This window comes from Podarcis filfolensis (assembly GCF_964270895.1).
Source record: "Podarcis filfolensis genome assembly, chromosome: 2".
In the NCBI taxonomy this organism is placed as follows: domain Eukaryota; kingdom Metazoa; phylum Chordata; class Lepidosauria; order Squamata; family Lacertidae; genus Podarcis; species Podarcis filfolensis.
Window position 1 is genome coordinate 54,100,675 of NC_139605.1, and position 26,946 is coordinate 54,127,620.

The window sequence follows — 26,946 nt, forward strand, 5'->3', positions numbered from 1 at the left end:
TCCCTCCCCTCCCTTCCCTGAATCTTCTCTGTGCTGTCTGCCATCTGCAGCAATTGCATAAGAGATGCTTCTCCTGGGTGCCACTTGCTTGAGTGGGGCCTTTTATTACAAGGTGAAGAGTAGTGTAATCCCAGATCTCTTTGGGCGTCCTTCATTCCAGGAGTGATGACAGGCCTGTAACTCTGCACTGCATCGCTCAGGCTTGGAACCTGAATTTCTGATACACGTTTTTCTTCACTGGCCTTGAGAAGTGCCATAGCAGGAGGGCAGAGGGAATGTCAGACAGTTAATTGCAAACATCTGGCTCTTTTACACTGTAGTTTTCCTTGGCGTGGAAGCAGCGTTTTAACCAAGGCAGCAGGAAGGTGAAGGTTTGGTGTCTCACAGCTAGTATTTGAAAGCTTTCTTTTCCACTTAGCAGCAAGGAAACAAGAAAAGCACCAGTGGGTTGCTCAAAGAGAAATTGCTGTGACAGTGGCTCATTTCTGTGTGGTTAGGATCCTTCTTGGCTAACGTGAAATAATTAGACAAGTGAAGGGATCACTTTGAAAACTGAAATAAAGTCTGCATTCATAGTTAGTACAACAAGATTTTCAATTTTCTGTTTGAACTGCAGAGGCTGCTTCGTTAGAGCAAGTGGGGCACTACCCCGCCATCCTCAATCTGCCCTCAGCCAGTCTCTACTTGCCTGCCTTATTACTTACAAACAGTCTGGGGGATGTGGGGTGGTATTGCCTGTCAGTTTCCCTTCCTTAGCCTCAGTTTTACCTTTGAAGAGCTCTATAGGGAAGAGCTTTGAAGAGCTCTATAGGAATTAAAGAACCTTTTATTGAGGGTGAAAGAGGAGAGCGCAAAATATGGTCTGAAGCTCAACATCAAAAAACGAAGATCATGGCCACTGGTCCCATCACCTCCTGGCAAATAGAAGGGGAAGAAATGGAGGCAGTGAGAGATTTTACTTTCTTGGGCTCTATGATCACTGCAGATGGTGACAGCAGTCACGAAATTAAAAGACGCCTGCTTCTTGGGAGAAAAGCAATGACAAACCTAGACAGCATCTTAAAAAGTAGAGACATCACCTTGCCAACAAAGGTCCGTATAGTAAAAGCTATGGTTTTCCCAGTAGTGATGTATGGAAGTGAAAGCTGGACCATAAAGATCGCTGAAGAATTGATGCTTTTGAATTACCGGTATGGTACTGGAGGAGACTCTTGAGAGTCCCATGGACTGCAAGAAGATCAACCTATCCATTCTGAAGGAAATCAGCCCTGAGTGCTCACTGGAAGGACAGATCCTGAAGCTGAGGCTCCAATACTTTGGCCACCTCATGAGAAGAGAAGCCTCCCTGGAAAAGACCCTAATGCTGGGAAAGATGGAGGGCACAAGGAGAAGGGGGCGACAGAGGACGAGATGGTTGGATAGTGTTCTTGAAGCTACCAGCACGAGTTTGACCAAACTGCGGGAGGCAGTGGAAGACCGGAGTGCCTGGCATGCTCTGGTCCATGGGGTCACGAAGAGTCGGACACGACTAAACGACTAAACACCAACAACATAGGGAAGAGGATGGGGTCAAAACTAGAATTCATTGGCTCTGCCTGTCATTGTCTCTGGCTCTACCTACCATTTGCCTCCCTAATTTATGCCCCACCAGTTCAAATGGGCACCAGTCATCACTATGTTTAATAGCACTCCTGTTGAGGCTAGAGGAGGAAAGATGCAAAATTGATTGTAATGAGGTATCTGCTAGGGCAGAGGCCTCTTGGAATACTGTTCTTCACTAGTATAGTATGCAAAGAGGTATTAACAGGGATGCTAAACAATGTTGTGTATGCAGTGGAGACTCTAAAGGGTGTTCATGGGTCTTTCTTGGGACATCATGGTCATTCTTCATGGTGGAAGGATGCAAAGAATGCTCTTGGCAACACCTCACATCCAAATACAGATGGATTCAAAGCCACTCAACGTGGAGCTTTAACCTCTTTGAATAGTATTCAGAAAGAGAGAGCACTTGAAAAGTCTGGCTCAGTTAATATATAATCTGGAAGCAGGTATGAACCATGCAGTTATTCATAGGAAAAGAATTAGGAGAGATAGCAAGGCAGGCAGAGTAATTCGAAAAGAGAAAGGGGCATCTAGAGAGTAGAATTGGCCAGGAAATAGAGCTTTTCTATTCTCATTCCCCTGATCAGGTAGGTAGGCTCCTGAGAAATGTTAGGCCTCAGGGAAAGTAGTGTCCATGGCACCTATTTATTAGCTCCCTTTATCCCAGTAGTGGATAGCATGGTGGGGCAGTGGCGTTTCCTGACCTTCTGACCACTGAGTCACTTATACTTACTAAAAAGGAAAGGGGAGAGGTGGTGGAGTGATCGCACTGCACCATCCTCTTTTATTATTGTTTCTTTTATTAGTTTACAATGTTAATTTATATTACCTTATCGGTATTGTTTTCTCCAATGTCATATGGTTTGGGTTTTGTTTACTTATTGATATTATGATGGTTTCTATTTTTTCTAATTTAAAAAAATTGTTTAACTTATTGTTCCTTGGATATGTTGTGAGCCACTTACGGCAAAATTTTGTGGGAAAGTGGCATATAAATAGATGATGATCTGTTTCTGAGCTTTCCAGAAGTGTTTGGCTGACTGGGCACTGTTGGGAGAGGGGTAGTGAACTAGAACTTCATAATTAACAGTTTTGCTATGGTCTGATCAAACAAAGCAGTTCTGATTTTTGTATAGAGTACATGTACATTTTAAAAAATTGCCCCTACTTTAATTTGTGAGAGATGCAAGTATTGGAGGCCAATCATCCTTCATCCACCTCCTTACTATGCCTGAAAAATTTATCAACTCTGGAAAAAATAAAAAGTGATAAGTGGTTTATTATTTTTTTCTATTGTTGTCAATGGAAAAGACAATTGCTTCAGCGAAGGCTTTGAGGTGACTCAGATCCAATTCAAGTGTGATGCTGTTCGAAGTCTCTGAGCAAAGGTAACTGCCTATTCAAGTCTCTAAGGCAAGTATTATTATTATTTTTCCTGTGCATAGTCCTGTTCCCAGTGTCAGGTGTGGGGAACCTTTGACCCTCCATATGTTGCTGAACTACAACTCTTGTCAGCCCTAATAATAATAATAATAATAATAATAATAATAATAATAATAATTTATTTGTACCCCACCATCTGGCTGGGTTACCCAACCACGCTGGGTGGCTTCTAGCATATATAAAAACACAGTAAAACATTAAACCTAAAAAAGCTTCCCTATACTGGTCTGCCTTCAGGTGTTTCCTAAATGTTATATAATTACTCATCTCCTTAACATCTGATGGGAGGGCCTTCCACAGGGTGGGTGCCACTACCGAGAAGGCCCTCTGCCTGATTTCCTGTAGCTTCACTTCTTGCAGTGTGGGAACCGCCAGAAGGCCCTTCATGCTGGATCTCGGTGTCCAGGCTGAACAATGGGAGTGGAGAAGCTCCTTCAGGTATACATTACTGAGGCCATTTAGGGCTTTAAAGCACCAACACTTTGAATTGTGCTCAGAAACATACTGGGAGCCAATGTAGGTCTTTCAAGACCAGTGTTATATGGTCTTGGCGGCTGCTCCCAGTCACCAGTCTAGCTGCTGCTTTCTGGATTACCGGTAATTGTAATTTCTGAGTCACCTTCAAAGGTAGCCCCACATAGAGCACATTGCAGTAGTCCAAGCGGGAGATAACCAGTGCATGTGGCCACTGGCCACGGATGATGAAAGTTGCAGCAACATCGGGAGCACCAAAGGTTCCCTACACCTTCCCTATGTTGGGACAATCATAGTGATTAACTTTCCCCACCCACCAAATTAACAATCAGTTAAGGACACTTTCCAGTTTAGAAACGATACTGAGGTACTTTCCAAAATGCATTCTTATCTCTCTTTGAATTATATACAGTAGCATCATATCATTTTTGCTAGTACAAATCCCCTCCAGCCTTATTCACATTTCACTTTTTAATTTTACCCCTTTGTTCCTGGGATGCTCCCTAACAAACTTTCCCACTCCCCCGAGGCTTCCTGAGATCACAGCTTGAAGATAGCGATGGGGAGTTTACCAGTTCCCATTAAGGCAATGCTAGATTAACCTCCTTAGTTGAACCCATTCTTTTTATCCAGTCTTATCCTCCTCCCTTCTCCCAATTCTCAGTCAACATCAAATCCATCAGTTCTGTCAAGGAGTAGTTTCGGTGTTAGCTTCACAACAACATCCTGTAGGTTTCCAATCCCTTCCTGGCAGAGATGGCTGATGGGTCAACATCAAACAGCAGCCAAGACAAACACTGCAGTCAGAAGGACCTGACATGCCTGTTTAGCTGTCCAACCACCTCACGACATCCCCAGGTGATGGGCCAGTTTCAGTGCTAGGATTAAAGTGGATATAGAGTTTGGTAAAATAAGAGAATGTGAAGAGATAATTATGTTTTTGGGGAGTTGGGGAACTTGGCAGCAGCCCAGTACAAGGATTACGGGCTGATAAGGTCTCCTTCATTCTCACTCTCAAGCAATACATGAATCAGAAGTGGGAAAGTCTGTCTTTTCCATAGCAAGATATGGAGGAATGCATGATGATGTGGAAAGGCGAAGGTGGAAGTCAAGAATTCCCAGCACTTCAGTGGTCTGCTTGCAGGAAAATCACAATAACAATAAGGACTGTTAAGTGTCAGCTTTCCACTGGAGAGGCATGTGGAGACAGTCTAGTGATATGCGCTGGAAGCTGAAATACTTTGCATATATCCACCACATATTGTCATGCAGAGATTCCAAAGCATAGCCTCTACAAAAGCAGACATGTTCCATGGCCTCTGCGTTCCAGATTGTGAGGGTCCTGGACAGGGCTGGCCCACCTATTAGGTGCAGTGAAGCTACCTCTTCAGGCAGCAGAAGCCCCTGAGGCAACACCAATTTCTCCTAAGATCTCACAAGATCTTGCTGAAATCATGTGAAACCTTGCAGAGGGCATGAGAGTTCACTGGAAATTGGCACCAATGCCAGTGCTGTTTCCCTGCCAGAGGTGGAGATGGCAGAGTGAGTAATGTTATGGCAGCAGTGGCAGGGCAGGGCAGCACTTTCTGTTTCTGGGTCACACAGCCCCTAGTCCTAGACAGAAATATCACATCAATACAGTAGAGAAGGGATAATCAGCATAAAAAACTATGCTTTTCCAAAAGCTTTGGCAAACAGGTGTGTCTTGACCTGCCGATGAAAGAAATCTGATTGTGTCCAACTTCAGCACAATTCCTTTTAAAATATGCTCTTTCTGGGATTAGCAACATTGTTATGTAGCCAATCAGATTGGACTATGTGAAGATGGTACTACCGTCAAAGAAGTCTAACAACAACAACAACAACAACAGCATTAACAATAATAATAGAGGAAGAAATGTTTTTATTAAAGTTTTCACAATGTAATTGAGAAATTGAGAAATTGAGAAATTTATTTCACAATGTAATTGAGAAATTGAGAAATTTATTACGGCCATAGGCCCATACAGGTAAAAACAACACCTAAATAACAGCTTGTGCCGTAGGGAAATAAAAAAACAATCGCTAAAACACCACTACAACAATAAAATACTATAAAATGGAAAGGCATACTACGCCTTTCACAATGTAATTAAAAGAACAAACTAATCTACAAAAAACAAATAAAAGAAAGAAACTAAAGAAAGAAGAAGCAGAAACTACAAAATCCTCTTTCACCACTATATCTTAACTTTCATCCCCTACACAGGGAGGTGTGCCCTCCTAGCTCCCACCTAGGTTCATCCCTCTCTTCTCACAGCCTCTCACCTTGTGAGATCTCCCCATACCCGCCTTTCACCCGGGTCCTCAAACTGTCCTTCCACTTCATCTATATTCAGTCCTTACCAAAATACAACGGGAGAAGCCAAGTTAGAGTGGGGATAAAACTTCACTTTAAGCATGCAAATAATTTCATACTCTTTTGGATCAGCCCTGCGCAACAATCAATCCTTAGCAACAGCCTGAATTTTCTTCCTAAGCATATTAAGAATCAGAATAAGGTTTAAAGGGATTTGTAAAGTCCGCTTTCAGCTTCCTGATCTGGCTGTGACTGAGGACACATCCAAACACATCCAAAAGATCCTTTTCATTTCCTATGTTGCTTTCTGTCTTCTTCGGTCATTAAATTGAAATGCATCACCCCTTCCCCATGGCTCCCAGTTTCTGTGCTTCTCAGTGTTTATTATGTCTAAGCCATTATTATTAAATTCCTGGGTAGGGGATAGGGGGATGGGGTGGTGGTATAACCAGACTGTATAAAATAAGATACATTTATGGGAAATATAATCTAAGTAATACAAACAAGATTTCCATTCTAAAACCTGAATTTTCTTGTAACAGGATTTCTGATATTTACGTGTGGTTAAGAATTCTTAGGCCTTTAGAGAGCAATGTCATAAGGGCTGGGTAAAAAACACAGCAGATCCTGGAGTGGCAGCTGGGGTGAGAGTCCTGGGTCTTTTCATGGTTCTGTTATAATAAACTCCTTTAAATTTGGGGTGCTGAGCCTTGTCAAAGCCTCACAATCTAAGATGATAGTAATGCTCATGTCAGATCTCAGGGCTCTATATGACTTGGCTTTAAACCCATACATGATGGCCGAGAAGGCAGGGCAAGGAATGGGTGCTGCTGCTTTAGCAGCTTGGCTTGGGATAGCTGACCTTGGCTCTCGGGAACCAGTTATTAATGATGTTTCCACCCTCCCCATTTGGGCATAAACATTAGAAAGCTGGGTAGAAATGCTTTCTGACTCTTACAATACAAACACTTATTATGAAGGCATTTGTCATTGCAGTGAAGAAGTGCTGGTCAGAAGAGAGCCAGTGTGGTGCAGCGGTTAGGGTAATGGACTTGCGTCCTGGGAGACAAGAGTTCAAACTCCTGTTCAACCAGGAAGCTTGGGCCAGTTACCGTCTCTCAGTTTAACTTACTTCATAGGGTTGTTCTGAGGGTAAAATGGGAAACAGGAGAACCATGTACATTGAGATCCTTGGGGGAAAGATAGGATATAAATGTAAAAATAAAATATAAACAAACAAATAAAAGACACATGAGGCCGCCATGTTACTGAAGCCAAACAGGTCTGGGCTGTGCCTGGGTGGGTGACCTCCTGGGGACTACATGGGAACATTGGGTTTCATAACAGATGAAAGATGGGGATATATATGAAACAAATATAGATACTGTATGACTGGGATTGCTATGGGTTTTTTTAACTTGATTTTTAATCAACGCTACAAGGAATAGGCCATCAAGCAATAATAAAAGCTTGGGCATTTAGCTAAATAAGTAAAAAGAACTGGGCGGGTGGCAGACTGTGATGTGGAGCTGTCAACTTTTCAGGGAGCAAAACCCTGGTTACCTGAAAGAAAAGTTTCTAACAACAACAACAACTGATTTGTACCCCGCCCATCTGACTGGGTTGCCCCAGCCACTCTGGGCCAGCAGAGGTTTCTTATTTTACAAAGAGAGGTACAATTGCTGGGGATCTAAAGCAACACTTTCATTCTCTTTTGCCTGAGGGCCAGCTCTTAAGTGGAAACACTGATACATGAAATTCATAGCAGACAAAGCTCCCCCGCCCCCAACAGAACAGAGAAAAGGCTAATTGTCAAGCCTTCTTGTGGTAGGTTCTGTGAATGACATAATCACAAGGTTTCAAACAAATGCCTGCCTCTTACATCACAAAACAGAGGTGACACAGATGGGTTGCCACCTCAGCCACCCAAAGATCAGCTGGGGCTGATGGGATTTGTAATCCAAACTTCCTAAGGGCACTAGGACGGGGAAGGCTGTCATAGAAGAACTGTCTCACTTTATCCTGGGGAAAACACTTCATTTGTACTGAGAAACATTACATTCCCCAAAGCCTGTTTCTGAATTCAATTTTTGTGCAATCGCTTTGCTGGACAAATAATCTGACGCTGGGTTTATGATTATTTAACACATCAAAATCCCCAGTGCTGCTTCTTTACTCTCCCTCTCCCGGAAAAGAGCTATTTGATAGTGCCTATTTACACATTCCCATTTTTCTTTTTTCCGGCGTGGAAGGAGCAACCAAATCTCTGTTTCCTTCTCTTATGCTGCAGCAGTCAGGAGGGAAGAAATATTTAGGAACTTGCCATACACAACCAGCAACATGATCCTGTCCCCCTGCTCCTCAAGTATGACTCTCCTGTAGATAAATATCATTGCTCCAGCAGGACATATAATTAAAGCTCTGGGTCTGACTCCAAACACCATGGACTGTCAAAAAAGAAAACCCACAGAGGCTACTTTGGCACAAGAGTTGTCCTGTAAAGCCTTTTCTTCAATGGGAATACCATTCTGAGAAAAACTTCACCTGTTGAAGTTTCCATTCCAACTGCAAAGCATGTAGATTTATATGTGACACAAAGCTAAGCACATGCAGATTTGTCTCCACTTTTGCAAGTGGGGCAGAGGCGAATCCAGATGCAGTGTACTTGGACACAGAAAATCCTGCTGGCAATCCACCCCCTTAAAATGCTATTGATTGAATAAGGACTTACTTCCTAATAAGAATGGTTAACTGTTCAGATCCAAATGTCCTGACTTACTGAGTTCAAGTCAAAACTCTGGCGAGAGATTTAGAATTAATCTGCTATAGGATCCAGGCGATCTATATTAAAATTAATTTTCTACCTTTGACTCAAACCTACCTAATTAAATGGCCCATGGTAGTTCTATTAGGACAGCATAAAGGCAATAATTTCTGCAATTAAAATACAGTGGTACCTCGGGTTAAGAACTTAATTCGTTTTGGAGATCTGTTCTTAACCTGAAACTGTTCTTAACCTGAAGCACCATTTTAGCTAATGGGGCCTCCCGCTGCTGCTACACCGCCGGAGCACAATTTCTGTTCTCATCCTGAAGCAAAGTTCTTAACCCGAGGTACCATTTCTGGGTTAGCGGAGTCTGTAACCTGAAGCGTATATAACCTGAAGCGTATGTAACCTGAGGTACTACTGTACCTGCTTTAGAAGAATTAACTTTTTACACAAAATCTTTCAATTTATACAATATCAATTAATGAATGGCAAAACTTGTGGATAAATTTGACTGGAACAACAAAAAAGCAGGAATCTCCAAGAAGGAGGCACTGCTCTGCCTGGTTCATTGAGCTGTTGTTGCTGCTGCTGTTATGCTTTTCAACATAATGCTCTTTAAACCAGCCTTTAGGAAAAAGAAAATTTTTTAATTGGGAAGATTTAAAACCTGAACATACTTTAATCCCTTTGCAGATTAAAAAGAAAGAAAGATTACAGGGAATTAAGAAACATGTTATCATAAATTAGATTTTTAAAGTTTGGGATAAATATTTAAGTATGTACTAAGATCAAGCTTTGTTGAAAAAGCCTCAGCTATACATAATGCATATGCATAAATCCACTATTGTTGAACATAATATCTTTAAAGAATGGGAAACAAGAGATATAATTCGATTCAGGGATTTAATTAAAAATAATAAGTTTCTTCCCTATGAGGAACTAATAAAATGAATAGACGTATATCAGCTTCAATTGTGCAATGTGTAGATATCAGATAATTATTTCTATATTATTGGTTGAGACCACCCACTTGATTTTAAAATGTACTCATACACTCGGAGGCAAAGGACGTTTTGATGAATATCTCCTGATATTTCTATGTAAGTATGAGTCCTACACTTGCATTGATAAATGGAAAAAAAGATGGAACAAAGCACAGACCAAGGGATTTCTCTGGCAGCAGGGCCTTCTTATGCGTACTACGTACTTATCTTCTGCTTTGTCTGTGGGAGGGCTTGTTATAATCTGCTGATGGAGTGTTCCCATATTTCAGGGTGCCGCTCTGCTCCCCGTCCCCATGTTTGAGAGTTCTTTGTGCATCTTAGAGTCATACTTTGAAATACGGTCTCCTATTTGGTAACCTTGCTCTGCTTCTGTGTGTATAGTGCCATGTCCTTGCAGCTCCAGTTACAGGAATGGAACTGAATTTGGAGACGGTTGGCTTATCTACACTTAACTTTTGCCCTGCACTTTCCAGGCACAGATTGGCACTTTAAAGCCCCATGTCTGAGCACTCTCTTTCTCTCTCTTCTTTGGCTTTGGAGCTTTCCCTGTGAAAACTTGCTCTTTAAAGCTAAAGTACAACAAACAGCAATTTGGGGTTTAGGTGGACTGCAGTTTGCTCTGATTCAGTGGTAAAGAGCGTATTTTCATAGGAAAAGCTCCAGAACTTTATATGATTTATGCTGCGTGTGTGATGTTCTATTATGTTCTATCATATTATTATTAGTTATTGTTTGTAAGCCACTTTGGGATTCAGTTGAATGAAAAGTGGCATAAAAATATAACAAATCAAATCAACCAATTTCATATTTTGCTGCTAGCCTTGGTTCTCTGTTGCTTGTGCAAGGTGTTCTGTTTGTGCTGAGTTCCCCATCACCAAATTTCCCCTTATATCCCCTTTAAGAACATAAAGAGGAGCTTGCTGAATCAGGTCAATGGCCCCACTAGTCCAGAATCCTGTTCTCACAGTGGCCAGCCAGATGCCTATGGAAAGCCCTTCTGCAGGGGTGAAACTAGGCTTTATTTCACCTGGGTCAAAGACCCAGTTTGGCATTCCCCATGTGCATTTGCAAACACACACACACACAAGCTGGAAATGTCAATGGCGCCCCTCTGGAGGCTTTACCCAGGGCAAAAAACCCGGCTAGCCCTCCCCTCCCAGTTATAGCACTGCTTTCTGTAGACCTAAGAACAGCTCTATGTGTTTGTGTTCTCTTGCCAAGGCTATATATTTTGAGTGGTGTGCTGTGATTAGGTTCTTCTTAAGTTTAAATACCGCAACTCATTGTGTATTGATGGGGAGGAGGGGGTGCGTAGCTGAGGTCCAGCTGGGGCACTTGACGTGCTTCATCAATGATTTCTATGGCTATGCATTTAGTTAGTGGTAGTGATTTGGTTAGCAAAACGTATGCCAGCTGGGGAGAATGAATTTTGGATAGAATTCAGACTAAACTGGACATTTCCCTGATTCTTAATCTCCATCTCTGCCCACATTTTATGTGCATCTCAGACCTAAACAGGTGTAAATAGATAATTAGCTGGTAATCCTAAAGTTGGGGGGGGGGGGGAGCAGCAAGGAGCAGTTCATGAGAAAGTTGCTTGTTTTCCTTTGTCTTTGCATTTTTTTGCAATTCAAATCAGTGTGTGGGGTGTGTGCGCATGTGAATCAAAATCCATCAGTTGCCTCTCTCTCTCTCTCTCTCTCTCTCTCTATATATATATATATATGATGCTTTTGTTACTCTTTGTTCAGTTACTGGGACAACTAATAGCTCATCGTGTTCTTGTTTAATGGCAAGAACTGTATTTCCACCTTCTAATTATACACTGCACTATCTGAAATATACTAATCTTGAGAAAAATTCACTAGACCAGAAAATTTCACCATTGCAGTATCTTACAATGTTTAGTGGTTTTTTTAATGTACTGCAAAAGTATACAAAATGTGATTTATGTTTTTACCACAAGTGTCAGTATTCTTATGAATGAAGATTGATAGATTTCCAGACCTGTTATATAAATCACCTGATAAAACTATGCTGAAGAGTCCTGACTATAAGTCATTTCCAATACTCAACCACTAAACCATTCAAAATAAAGTGCTTGTCTCCTGACCTTCAGATGGGGGGTGGCGGTGGGGGCTATTCTGTTCCCCACTCCCATCTTCTTTCTCATTCATTTACCTTGTTTACTTCTTTCTTAAAACATTAGTTTTGTACATTTTGAAACCTTCTCCACCCTCTATAGTCCAATGTTCTAATCTTTTTTCTTGCAGTTTCTAATCCTCACTAAACCCTTTATTTGTGCTTCAGTTCTAACTCCCTTACCACATTCAACAATGCCAATCTCTCTTCATTCCTTTTCTTAATCAGGAATGAAATTTTTATTAATGAATAACCCCTGAACAAAAGCTTTAGTCATATTCCACACAGCCATTAAATGTACCTCCTCTGTTTTATGTATTTGGGGTGGATGATGGTTGGGTAGCAGCCCTCACTTACAACAACCTTTCTCTTCCAGTAAAGTAAAATTAATGGAATATCCACACATTCCCATTTGGAGAGAAAGCATATTTAAAAATTGACAGATGTCTGCTCCTACGGCCAGGTAACCAACCACAGACATATTGATTGCATGAACTCACTCTCAGACTAGATATACACTGTCCCTCAAGACCAATGACCTTCACCAAACTGGAGACTTAGGACTTATCCAGACATATAAGCCCCAAACCTTCAAAGTATTTAACTGGTACAGCACAGCATGCAACCCAAAAGGGAAAGTGTTTTAAAGGCTTTTGGGCTTTGTGACTTCAAAGCAACCCCCTTCCTGCTGGGCCCCTGCTAAACTGTCAGCTACAATTCAGCACTTGGCTATACTTCCTCTACCTTGATTTTTTTAAAAAAAAAATTTTAGAAGTGCAACTTCACCAAGGGCAGCTTTCTGTATTTCTGTTTTCTGCCTGGCTCCAATCTGCACCGGTAATCTTCAAACCCCAAACCAGGGGGTAGGTGTGAGAATTGCAGGAGGCCACAAATGGAAGTGAGGAAAGCCAGCCCTGTCAGGATTGTGCCCCGATCCCTTTTGCAGGGATTTCCAATCAAATGTGGAAATACAGCTGAATGTTCCCAAAAGGCATGCAGAATGAAAAGAGACTGGCTTTTCCAGGAAGAATAGTTGTTTTGTGGGAGGACCACATACTTACTGACTCCTTTAATACAGGGTATGTGCTGAGAAGATCTAAATGCTGGGGCAGGCCAGATTTTGATCCTCTTGAAACAAATGGGTTAATTTGGAGACAGTGATCTGGTTCTTACACAGGCACTGATTTAGCAGGTACACAGATGTTCATTGTAGGAAAGGGGCCAGAAATAGAGCCCCTCAGAGGAGCCTGTTCAGTCTAGTGATGGTGCTGTCACATACACAAGTAAGGTAAAGGTAAAGGACCCCTGGATGGTTAAGTCCAGTCAAAGGTGACTATGGGGTGCGGCACTCATCTTGCTTCAGGCCAAGAGAGCCGGCATTCGTCCATAAACAGCTTCCCAGATCATGTAGCCAGCATGACTAAACTGCTTCTGGTGTAATGGAACACCGTAACGGAAGCCAGGTCCACGGAAACGCCATTTACAGAAGTGTCTTCCCAGTAAAGGTAGCACAATCAGCAGCTTATAGCTTATGTCACAGACAAGTCCCATTCGGGACATCCAACCCATTTTAAACTAAGCTTGTGCCCTTAGCTTCTGCATCAGAACTTCTGAATATAGCCTACATAGATACGAATTGCACGCACAGAGGCTCTGGGTTGTATCCAGCAAAGTTCTACTCATTGAGAGACAATGGAGTGCACCCTTGGGGGTGAAGTCAAACCACTGCATTAGCAGCACCAAAATGACCTCCCCATGACACAAGCCTGGGCAGTGTGTATGGAGGTCCTGGGCTGCCCAGACAACAACACCCCCTCTTGGCTTCACTGATGTGGTCCAAAGGAAAGCAGAACAATATGTTTGGCAGCAGCATGGCTGCAAGAGTTGCCAAAAGAGGCGTACAAAGTGCCATCCAAATTGTCTTAGGGACTCCAATCCTGATTTGTGTAGGGTTTAGTCCTTAGCCTTTTCTTCTCCCAAAGATATCCTGCAATGCAGCAGAGGTTTAGGGTCAGAGTTTTCCTTCTCTGAGATGGGCTACCTTCTCAGGTTGACGAGCCCCATCTGCCCTCACTTCCCTCTGCAGCATGTGCAGAAACTGCCTTCTTGATGGTTGGACCCACTATTGGTGTTGTCCACTCAATCTACTGGAGCCTCTCTTTGCATGCAGGGGAAGTCCCTAACTCACCAAGGGTGTGAGACCTATCGGCTGCCCTCACCTGGTTTATCTGGCCAGTTGAAGCCATTTCCTGGTGTGTGGCCACTGTCACATGCTGACAGTTTCTAGGAGCCACAGATGAGAGCTGAGTGCAGGGTGGGGACCAACTACCCCAGAAGGAGCATGGCGTGTCTCCCGCCAGAATTACTACCACTCCCCTAACAACCCATACAGACAGTATACCCACTGAAATGAATGGGCCTAAGTTAATCACATTCATTTATACCAGACCAAGAAAGGGCTCATTGTAGTCCTTCTTTGTGAAGTATAAATACCGTGAAAAATATAGGAAGCACCTGACACAGCTGACAGCAATTCCTAAGGCGTAAGAGTCTGTCCCGGATGAACATTAAATACACAAACGATTACCCTGGGTGAGGAAAATGTGGTAGCTGCCTATGCAAGGGGAGGGTTGGGGAGCCAGGCTTTTCAACCTCACTGTTTCCCATGGGCTGAGAACCTGTATCAGCAGCTAAAACACTTATGGTAAAACTACATTTGTCCTCTAGGCAGGGTTTAGTAATAAAAATAAGATGAGAAACTTCTCCTCTGACTCAATCACTCATGCTATTTGTTTTATCTCATACACACCCTCACTTTTTGCTGATTATGGAGAGAACCAAAGAACAAAACAAACAGATTAGGAGAATCAGTGCAACAGAATGGAAGTGGGCTTGCTAAACTGAGAGAAACACAGTTTGTTTGCCCTTATCCAGCCAGGCACCAATTTAAGCTGCCATTTTGAATGCAATGAGGCAGTGGTGGGCGCTCAAATTTCAGCAGCGCCCTGTGCAACGCCAAATCCCCCCCCCCCGGCTCTCATGCTCAATTCTACAGCAGTGTTGCGGTGCCTCCTGCAGCGCAGTAACCAGTGCGGCCGCCCCACTTGCACTACCCTAAAACTGCCTCTGAATGAGGGCCAAATCACAACCGATGCCTGTATGATGGTGGTGATTATTTTTTTAAAACCTGCCCCTCTTCCCCAGAGCAGCTCAAGATGGCAGACAGCACCATGATAAAAGCAATAAACATTTTTTTTAAAAAAATAAAAACCAAACACCCTCACAACAAGTAATTTGAAAGTTGCCAGAAACAATATATTCCACTCTTTTCCATGACATATTTTTCTCTTTAAAATGTAGCTATGGAGGCTGAAACATAAAGTGGAAAACCCACGTGAGACACTTCTTAACTTTTCTCCCTCTGGCATTTTTCTCCCTCCTCCATGCAGATCTTCTGGTTTTGAAGGCACTCTTTGTAAAAGGTGTGGGGGAGTCATTAGCAAACTACCTGCAACTGAGTATATCACATGTAGTGTGGTCGCTTGCTAGTGGAAGTAATCACCATTGAAATCAATGGGGATTTAGGATTGCATTTAGGACAAAAGTGCTAGATTAACTGCTGTTCGCTAGCACGGCTGAGTTCCCTGAATAAGCACTTGCAATGGGCTAAGTAACCTCACCAGGTGGCTTTGTCTCTATATAGGTAGTGAGACAGAGCCATATTGATCTGTGTCAAAGGAACCTGCTGCAAATGAACAGTCATTTCAGCATGTCCTGAGTCACTCAGGCATATGTGAAAAAGCAAATTGGTTCAAGAATGAGGACACAGGGGTGCAGTGTGAATCGTTTTGCAATTAATGGCTTGCTCACACTGTCCACCCACAGCGCCCCATGTGATAATGATCCTATTTTGGTTTTCAATAGACTCTTTCAAATCCTCACCTATATAAGATTTTTTTCTCACCTCATGTTCCTAAGACTTAGGATATATTTACCCCTTTTCATCCCTCCCCCCCACCCCTCCATGTTCTACTTACCACTTTCTAATTTCAGTGCCATTTGCACAATACCTTTAAAAAGCCGAAGAGAATTGTGGAATCTCTTTGACTCTCCCCAAATCCACCACTGCCTGCAGTTCTATGCTGAGCAGGGAGGGCTCATCACCTCTTGTTGTTCGCTTGTCTAGATGCATTAGCTTCATCTTGGTGCTTTGTGTAGAGGAGGAGCTGTAGAAAGAGCATGAAGGGGGTCTAATGAGCTCTTAATCACTTTACTTCACTTTACTTCACTCTGGCAGCAAAGGTGCTCTTTCATCTTGCTTTATTGGACAGGGGGTTGTTGCACTGTGAAAGACAGCCTCTGGGGCAATGAGATTTTTCCATTCCCACCCTGTGACTTGTTCCTTGAGGATGAAGACTGTGCTGCCAAATTTCAAATATCCAAAGTAAATAAACATTGTTTGGCTCCGGGGGCCTGCTTTGTGAAGTCCTACGCCCCAGAAATAAAGGATCTTCTCCTTTATGTTCTACTTTCCTAGAGAATGAGACACCCCTTAAAATAGGGAACTTCTGGCAACCTCACCAAAAGGTAACCAGAGAATATGACACAGATAGCCTGAATTCAGCAAACATCATTGATGGGAATTCAGAATGTGTGGGAGGGGAATCAGAATCTGCAATCTATGCTGTGAAGCGATATGAAGCACAGTTATAGAAAATAGTGATCAATGTAACAAAAATATATTATTATTTAATTATTTCTATCATGGCCCACAAAAAAACAACTTTTCAAAGGTTGTTGGCAAGAAAAAAAAATCACAGAAAGTTCAAACAAAATAAATTTAAAATCCAAACAGCAGCACAGGAGTAGATAAAGCAGCCTGTCTTTCCCCTCTTCCCATAGGGAAGACCAAAATTGCTACTTGTTTAGAATTCTACAATGTGTCTCCCTTGTTCCCTGAGTAAAGGGCATCACAGCAAGAAAATAACAAACGTTTTTCACAGGTATATGCAAGATCATGCCAACAAGGATGGGAATGGGGTATTACTACAGCATATCAGTGGTGAAATTAAAATTTTATTGCCACCGTGTAACCAGTTCAGATGGTTACAAACTTAGGAAGGATTTATAATTATATATTTATCCTTTTCCCCTGACAGGGACTCAAGGTGACTGACAGATATAACAGAAACAGCTAAAAATACAGGTTTACAATAGATTATTATTATTTTTTTTTTTAAAAAAAATGGATTATGGATTAAGAAAGATCCCATTTTTAACCTGAGAAAATGGAAACTTATTTAAATGAGTGTAATATACCTAAGGTATCTAATGAGGATTTTAAATGCACCCATATCCATGTTGGAATAGCAGCTGGCAATAAGTCGAATGAAGTCGGCTAAGGCACCAGGCCCAGATGGGATTACAGCAATTTATTATAAAAAAATTCAAGATGCATTGATTTGACTACTCAAGGACACTACGAATAGAATTTTGGTGACAGGAGTGGTCCCAGCATTGTGGAAAAATGCATATATCACCCTGATAAACAAGACTGTGACTTAATGAGGACTAAGAACTATAGACCAATTTCTCTACTTAATTGTGATTACAAATTATTTGTTGCAATTTTAGCTAATAGATTGAAAATAGTTTTGAGTGAGAATACAAAGAGATCAAGCAGGTTTTCTTCCAGGTCATCAACTGAAGGACAATGTAATAAATTTGATTGAATACCTGGAAGTAAGAATCAAAAAACAAGCAGCTTTAATTTTCTTAGATGTTGAGAACATTTTGATAAATACTGAAGAAAGAGGGGACTTTGCATTGCCAGACCTTCAATTATATTATGAGGTGGCTTGTTTGTGTTGGCTAAGGGAATGAATTGTATTGAAAAATGCTCACGTTTTAGATTTGGAAGGCCATGATATTAAATTTGGTTGGCATGCATGACTTTGGTATGGGAAAGCTAAAACCTGTAAGAATTTTATGAACCATGTTATTAGGAGAAATTTGTGCAGAGTCTGGGAGAAATATAAAAACTTGCTGGAAAGAAAAACACCCCTATGGTTATCACCAACTGAAGCAATTACAATGAAGAGAATCAACATGGATAGACAGTGGGTGACCTATAGAAACTTGCTAGACTGCTCAGGGAGTGAACCCAGACTGAAACCTATGGACGAATTAAGGAAACAAGTTACTGAGTGGTTACAGTATTATCAGCCTTATGACATGTTTAAGCTAGATGAGAAAAATGGTTTCTTAGACCAAAGTTCACAATTTGAAAGAGAGTTATTGCAGAATAAGGAAAAACTATTGTCTAAAATGTACAAACTTTTATTGGAATGGGAAACAAAAGACGAGCTGGTTAAAGCTTCAATGACCAACTGGCCAACTGATATAGGGTATAATATAGAACTAAAGCTCTGGGAGAATCTTTGGAAGAAAGACCTGAAATTCACAGTATGTTACACATTGAAAGAGAACTACATGAAAATTATTCATAGATGGTATCTAACCCTGAGTAGATTAGCTAAAATGTATAAATCGAAATCGGATTTGTGTTGGAAATGTAAAGAAGTGGAAGGAACCTTTTTTCATATGTGGTGGGCATGCAAAATAGTTAAAGAATATTGGGGAATGATATATAATGAGATTTAAAAATGTTTAAAACAACATTCCCCTCCAAAAAGAAGCATTCTTGTTAGGAATGGTGCAGACAGAGATACCCAGGTCTTAAAAAAACTTAATTATGTATGCAACAACATTGGCTCGGATCTTGTTAGCCAAAAAATGGAAGGTGAGGGAGGTTCCTAGGAAGGAGGATTGATAACTTAAGACAGAATATGCAGTTAGTAAAATAAGAGCGCAAGAAGAGCAAGTATTTAAGGAGTGGATTTCTTTTGCTGAGTGTAGAAAATAATTGTACACAGTTGAAAATGTTCCCAGTATTAAGGTAAATTCAACAGTATAATATATTGCAGAGGGATGTAAGATTGGAGAATTGAATTAGACGGATATATAAAATATGCAGGAATGGTGGGTAAATTAAAAGAACTTTGGAAGGGGAAGGAGGGAAGTCACTGAATGTATGGCTATAATGAAATATGTTTATTTTGAAACGTATAATCTTAAAATTTAACATAAAAATACTTTAAAAAACAGAAAGATCCTATTTTTGTTAATTTGTTAATTTGCGTCAAAAAAAAGTCAAATTGTGAATGAATATCAGGACTGAACCTGCAAAGCAAATGGGTGAAGTAGCCTGATTCAGGCACCATGAGACTGTGCCATAATGGATGAAAGCATGAGACTCTTCATTTCAGGGCCATGGGTTCAAGCCCCATATTGGGCAAAAGATTCCTACACTGCAGGGGGTTGGACTAGATGACCCTTGGGATCCCCTCCAATTCTACAGTACAGTGACTCTAACTGGGGTTGGAATGGTGCACCCAGGCTTTTAGCCCTGGCATGGGTTGTGTGTTTGTCACATCTAGGCTCTGACACAGGTAACAATCTGTCTTGGGCTGCCACTGGTTAATACTGGCCCTTAAGTATTTGCAAGAGAAAGAGGACTCCACATACTTTTAAGAGCAGAAGCAGAAGTCTGCAAGCAGAAATTTGGGTGCAGTGCACAACCATAACAGAACATTATCTTTGGAATCGGGGGGGGGGGGGCGGCAGTGGCGGAACAGAGTGAAAAAAGAGAAATCGGGAATGAAGACATTGTGAAGAGAGAGACAGTATCTGGAGGTGTTAAGTTAGTTTCTAGAAAAAATAGCGTAGGAGAGACGAATTGCTCTAACTAGAAAGCTAGTCTATAATTTTTTTCTGAAGTCCCATGATGTATCGAATATCAACGTATTATTAGATTTCAAGAAGATGATTTCGCAGGTACAGCGGTACCTTGGGTTAAGAACTTAATTCGTTCTGGAGGTCTGTTCTTAACTTGAAACTGTTCTTAACCTGAAGCACCACTTTAGCTAATAGGGCCTCCTGCTGCTGCTGTGCCGCCGCTGCATGATTTGTGTTCTCATCCTGAAGCAAAGTTCTTAGCGGAGTCTGTAACCTGAAGCGTATGTAACCCGAGGTACCACTGTACAGTGTATGTGTAGAAGACTCCCCTGCCCTTAGCTTTTGCACTAGTATCCCCATTCCATGGCAATTACCCCTTAGTGTTTCTGACACTAAAAAAACCTAGTTGGAACTTTCAGGGGCTGGGGAATTCTAAAAGACGTGTTGTGAGTTGTATTGATTTGTGCAGATAATGTACTACCTGAGGGAGAAGATGGTAGGATAACTTCAAAACAAGAAAAGAGAGTGACTTCTGTTAAGTTGCATTTCCCCCAAGCATTAGTATCATGTGTAAATCCAGCCTGATAAAATCAATAAGACGTTCCCTGAAAGTTAAATATGACAGTGCTGGATGATTCTTGAGCATAGATTGATGAACATGTATTTTGCTGGAATGTGTTCTAGTGTTCTGGCCTGAGGCTCAGTCCCGTCTTCTTCATCAAGGTTGCACTAGTTCAATCTGGTTGAAATGCTTGCACTATAAAACTGCAAAGCACGATAGGAAGCTAAGTAAAGGCATTCCCCCTTAACTGACCATCAGGGTCAAAATGCTCCTGAGCATGTTTATGAGCTATAAACACAGTTAGATATGAGTGTCTGGCACAAAATACTCTTGCTGGTGAACCTGTCCTGAGGGGACCTACATAAACTCTTTTGACTATTTGGTAAACTGCTTATTTTTAGTCTCTTCTCTCATAATTTATTTTCCCTTGATTTTGAGCAGGCTTCTGGCCTACATTTAAACAAACAATTCTAGTTAGGGTAGCAAATTATGGATTTTGCCACTATGTGTATTGAGAACCCCTGATGGAAACTGTTGGGAAGAAATGGCTTGTGATGGGGGAGGACAGACCCATAAGCCCCCTCCCCAGCACATAGGTCTAGAGAAGGTCTGGGGTGTGCTGATGTGGGCCAATGATGCTATTATCTCATATCAGTGCAGCAGATCTCATTGATTTTGGCCTAGAAATAATCTGGATCTGCTGCAGTATTTTCAGATGTTCAGCAGACATTCAGAAAAATAATCTGACAAATCTGGATTACCTCTGCACCAAAGCCAATGGGGTTTGCCTTTCGCTAAATGTCAGAGAATGCTCCCAAAGAGAACTCATGTAGAAATAGAGATAATATCTTAATTATCTTTGGTTTGCTTTGTATCTATTTGAGACACAACCTTCCATTGGAATGACAGTGCTTACCAAATAGTCCTTGTAGGAAGAAGAACAAGAAAAATTCAGCTTGTTTAGAAAACTGTTTGACAGGTATACATGTCATAGGATTGTATTCAATGCTAGTGCTACTCAGAGTAGTAGACCCATTGAAGCTAATGGACATGACTAACTTAGGTTCATTAATTCAGTTTAGTCTACTCTGAATAGAAACTTGTTGAGTACAACCCATTATTTTTGTCCCATGAAAAACTTTTGGGAGAAATACCCTGTGAGTATTTCCTTACTACCGGTACATTGAATGGATTCAACAAAGAGTTTATTGTCTTCAGCAGAACAACCTAATATAGTTCTAGCTTGAAAGCTAAGCAAATCTGGTTTTGGCTAGTGCTTTGCAATAGGAAAGAGTAGGAGTGCCATGTTGCAAAATGGAAGTTCTCCCAGCGCTGCTAAATCGGGGCATGAGGCAGCCGTGGCTTCTAATTGCCCCCCACTTCCCGTCTCCCACTTGTTGTAGTAGGCACATGCCCAGCAAGGAATGTGACCACTGTAAGGTTATTTGGTCCTCATTTTAAGGAAATGGATGAAACTGGAGCTGGTAGTTAGGGAAACAAACGCACAGAAGTAGCTGATTCTTCAGCCCCACTCTATCTTGTTGCTGTTATCACTGTCTAATGACACAGACAACAAAAAAGAGGAGTAGCTGTAGGGTCCAGACCATGCACAATTCCCCAATAACTCTTCTACCTAGTTTATTTGTGGGAAAATAGGCATTCAAGAACGATGCAGTTTCATAAGCAGTAACTAGTTGCCTTCAGAAAGGAACAGAATATAAGATTAATTCCTCATTCATGCCCAGCTACCAGGTGAAACACTTTGTTTGTTGATCGATACAGAACTTAAAAGGCAAGCTGTGAGTCTCACAAGCAGCTTTCCTCTCTTGCTAGAGGGGGTTGTTTATTGGATCAATAACTTTACTTTGAGGAAATGATAAGAGACTCAGGCTTAATATTAACCGAAGAGATACCAAAAGTACTCTGGAAGCTATTGGGTCATCTGGAAACACTCTGATAGAGATGTCATTATCAGAACGGTGGTTGTGAGGCAGATACAGAAGGTGACAGTTTTATTATTAGCATCCCTTTCTACGTCCAAGTCTACAGAATTGGTCTTGACAATTTTTTATAGTTTGCCCAAAGTCATGAGTTGTTTTTCTCAGGCATTGATGATATGGTAACTTCCCTCTAGCTACATAACTGCAAATCATAACCCACCTTATCCAGATGTATTAATCGTGTCCCGATAGCTGCTGTACAAAACGACGGCTCCCTCGGCCTATAGAGCGAGATGAGCGCCACAACCCCAGAGTTGTTCGCTACTGGACTTAACTGTCAGGGGTCCTTTACTTTTTTTTTAGCATTATGAAACAATGCAGGAACTGTTGCATGCTAACAACAAATAGTTTCCTTTCCACATCATACATTTAAAGCACATGACTCCCCCCAAAGAATAATCGGAACTGTAGTTTACTCCTCACAGAGCTACAATTTCCAGCACCTTTAACAAACTACAGTTTCCATGTTTCTTTTGGGGAAGCTATGTGCATTTAATGCATAGTGTGGATGTGACAGTGTAATGGCTCTAGGGGTTGCTCGTGCGTAAGTTGTCGCCACTCCTGGCTGGGTTACCTGGGTGAACCCTTTCTGTCCGGACAGCCACCCATTCGTGGCTGTCTCAATCGCTGGCAGAATCTGTCAGTGGGCGTTTCTTGAACTTCTTCCAGCAAATAAGTTCTTTGACGCCTAGTCTCCTCCTACTCTCCCTGCGCGGAAGTCTTCTGCGCAGGGAGGGTGTGGGCAGCGGAGGACCCGTGCTGGAGCCCCCTCGCCGATTCCCCCATCTGCCCCCCCTTCTCCACTGGTGCTATGCTGATTTCCTTCCCCAACAGATGGGCTGCCTCTCTTCCTACTGGGACCCTCTCTGGCATCCCTCTGGAGCCTTCCCTCCACCTCTGGCTCCGATGGCAGTTCCCTGACAGACAGCCTCCAGTTAGCGTGGCCAGAAGAAAAGAAGCACTGGGTTCCTGCACTTTTTAATAGTTGTGTAGAACAGAGAACTTCAACTTCTTATGCAAACTACAGTTATTGAAATTTCTTCTTAAAGGTGCAGCAGCCTCCTTTCCTCTTCCATGTGACAGTCCTTAAGATGTTTGAAGATGGCTATCATATCTCCTCTCAGACCTATTTTATCCAGACTAATCTACTCTTGGATCTATTTTATTCAGGCTAAACATACCCACCTCCTAAACCAGATTGGGCCGCATCTGGCCCACAGGCCTTAGGTTGCTTATCCCTGTCCTAAACCATTCCTCATAAGGCTTCGTTCCCAGGCCCTTGATCATCTTGGTTGCCCTTCTCTGCACACGTTCCAACTTGTCAACATCCTTCTTGAATTGTGGGGCCCAGATTTGGACACAGTATTCCAGGTGTGATCTGACCAAGGCTGAATAGAGAGGTACTATTACTTCCTTTGATCTGGACACTATACCTTTAAAGGGCTGTGATACTAACACACACATCTGCAAGTGATGGCTTGGGGTAGGATGGGTACAATGGAGGTACCAGCTCCACTCAAGTGGGCAATAAACTACCTCCAGTGGTCCTCCCGCCTACAGTAGGGAGCAAAAAGTTCCCGAAACAAGCCATTTTGGAAGGTGGAGGTGGCAGGGCACTGGAGACTTGTGATCGACTGGCTCCTAAATCCCATGAACCACCTGAGAGATGCCCATGATAGCTTGGAGAGTGCAGCTGGTGTAGCAGAAAAAGAAAGAAAAACCCCACCAACACTTCTTTCAGCCTGGCTTGCAGAAGCCAGAAAGTCTTCAGATGCTGCAAAGGATTCCCAACTTTGCACTTCCCCAGCCCTTCTGCAAACCCATCTTCTTGAGGGAAAGAAATTTATGTAATAGGAAACACTAACCTGTCGAGCTACATGATGTCAATAGGAGGGGAAAACTTTGTTTGGAGTAGATGTAATAAAGCACTTGAAGAAGTTTGACCCATCTCAGCATCTATTTCCTTTCACAATGCTGTTTTTCCATTTCTGAGTACAATTGGCTAAGGCATACTTTTATATTAAAAATCTGATACTAAAGTTTAGACTTTAGTTTCTAAAGTGTGAGCCAGTTTCTGTCAGATTTTATCTGAATGACAGTAGCACTAATAATCTCATTTTCTGGGGCTATTGTGCTACATAATCCTATGTATGTTTACTTAGAAGTAGATTCTACTGAGCTCAGTGGGATTATGACGTAGTAAACATATTTAGGATTGCAAACATGCAGCCTGAACCAGTATATGTAGCATAGCATTAAATCCCATTAAATTCAATGGCGCTTACTCTGAAGGAAGCACATAGGACTGCTGCCTTAATCAACATGTCCATTTCTGAGACTCAACAAAGGAAGGAATTGCTTCCCCCCTCAACGTGTTCATATGGGCATTAACACAGGCACTTTTAATTTCAAAGGTTTGTAGCTATAGCAAACTGTGAGAGTCTCTCAGGATCTCCTCTGTGGGTCTGAATTTCAAATATTCAGCACTGGTTGCTGGCCTGAGTTCACAGGATTCTTGGGTATGAATTATATTTTCTTAAGGAATAAAAATGTACCTCTGTTGTCTGAATTCCCAAGTAAAAATAGAGACTCATGAGATCGCTAGGTAGAGTTCTGGTTTCTGTACATTTGGAAGCTAATCCAGAATGAAAAGCAGAGGGCAGGAAAGGAACCCCATATTCCCACTTTAAATTTGGATTTGTGTCTCTGTTCCTCACAGACACAGGCAATCATATGCAGACCATACCATAATGAAGCAAACTCTGCAGTGCGGCCTAGTACGTTGCTATAGTAACCATGCAGTAGTAGTGATAACGAAAACCAGACCTGGTATTACCGCTCTCTTGGTCCCATCAGAGGCAAACTGACAAACGTGATGGAGCTTCCCACATCTCAAAGTAGTAACAACCTCAAATCCTGAAGGGCCTAAAATTATTGACCTGGTCAGATTATAATCTGTTTACAAGCTATGCATGGCTTGGGTCTGGCCCCTGTAGGTTCAAATCTGTCACATCTTGCAGTATGCAAGTTGATCCATGCTCTTTGTCTTTGGTTCTGCCAAGTTCTTAATGAGTATCACTTTACTGTCTAAAAACAAGGCAGGAGTGAGACTGAAGATCAGAGGCTTAAAAAGGGTTCTTCCACCTGCAGAGCATTTGGCCTGCGCCAAAGGCCCTCGGAGACTTATAAAATATTTGCTCAAATGTTTCCTGCTCGAAAGCAATGGCTTGTTAACTAACTAATTAGTTCAAGCCAAGGTATTGTTTGAATAGTTCCCCAAGGAAAGCATGTTGATGATCTAGTATTTTATTTCCCGGTCTGTTTTCACACAGCAATGGAACCTGGCTTGTTTAGAAGAAAACTATGAAACTAAGAATTACTTGTATCACATTAGAAACTGAGCCAGTTCAAACACCTAGACTATCTCTCCAGATTGAATCATGTGAAACAAGTTGCCTTGGAATATAGGTTTAAGAGTTCAGTTAGCTAATATGTTAATCCAAGTTAATCCAAGCACCAAATTTATAAGGAATATCTCCCCATATGTAAGAAAAAAGTAATGTAATACCTGGCTTCTAGCTTCTTCTGCAACAGACTAACATGACTATCCTGGAAGTTTTCCCTGTGTTTAAACAACTCAGGAAAACAATCATAGTGTTAATCAGAGTTAATTCCCTCTCCTTTGTAATCATAGAGGCACTTATTTATGTTTAATACTCATATAGTCAGTGCTTATTTTCTAAAAAATGTTTAGGGGTACTCTCATTTTGACTCAAGAAAATCACCATTTAATAGTTAAAATCGGAGAAAATAAATACAGTAAATGGACAAAAGTACAAAGATTCACAAAACGTTTAGGGGTATGTGTACCCCTTCGTACCCCTAGAAAAAAGCACCGCTTATAGTTGAGAGGAAGGTTAATCAATTAGGTCTTTTCTATCTAGGAACGGCAGATGCAAATAATAGCTGAAGGGTTATTAAAGAAGTAGTTTCCTTCCAGTTCCAGAAAGAAATTAGTGACCTCATTGATGATTTGCCTTGGAAGGTGGATTTCACAGGGACTCTTCTAAAAAGGCAGCTCATTGCTCATACATTTGTACTAGAGAAGCCACATCTAGTACATTTGTACTAGAAAAAAAGACTTCTATGGAGTGTAAGGCTAGTTCTAGGCTTGCCATATGTCAGGAAAATTCCTGACATGTCCTAGTTTTGGGGTGCAAAAATGGCATCAGGGGATTTTTGCTGAAAACCCGGATCTATGGAAACAGCTCTGAAAGTTTAAAATCACTATTTTTGGGTTAGATTTCCCCAAAGACGCTCAACAATTTTTGTGGTTTCCTAAAAATAACAACTTTTCTGGTGTCAGGAATTTTACTTTCTGAAAGATGGCAACTCTACTAGTTCTGAAATGCATTATGTCAGCTACCGGATTTCCGGGCCTATTGTATTATGCAATTTCTTAAGACACAAGAAATACTGGCTTGATGTATAACAAATAATTGTATCACTAATCTACCTGAAGCTAAGGAATCAGGAAAAATGTTCAGAACTGGATAGAAATAACAAAGCAATAGCTTCCACACCCTTCCTGGCAAGCTTTTAAGCTGAGGCATGACACACTCATTCATGAGACTTGCTCACCTTGCAAGAATGCCCATCTGCGAGGTCGTGCTTAGTTATAGGTGACAATGCCACACCCTCTTGTTCAGGCTTCTGATCAGCTGCTGCTGCTCATGGGCATAGCCAAGAGGGGGGCAGGGAGGGGCAGCTCCCCCCTCCAATAAATAAAAATAAATAAAAATACACAGCTAACT

The 26,946-nt window shown here is 41.7% G+C and overlaps 2 long non-coding RNA genes across 4 annotated transcripts in view; both read right to left on the reverse strand.

Annotated features, from left to right (window-relative positions):
- The window catches only part of LOC310757868, a 67,037-nt gene that overhangs the window by 22,964 nt on the left and 17,127 nt on the right, over positions 1 to 26,946 (reverse strand). For all 3 annotated transcript variants that reach the window (XR_014545518.1, XR_014545519.1, XR_014545520.1), the window contains exon 4: positions 15,844 to 15,999. This is a non-coding gene — a long non-coding RNA (uncharacterized lncRNA). The remainder of the gene's footprint in view (positions 1 to 15,843; positions 16,000 to 26,946) is intronic.
- On the reverse strand, positions 17,018 to 26,875 carry LOC310757901. The gene is made up of 2 exons (XR_014545556.1): positions 26,774 to 26,875; positions 17,018 to 17,509 (listed from the first exon to the last, which is right to left on the reverse strand). It is a non-coding gene; the product is annotated as an uncharacterized lncRNA (long non-coding RNA).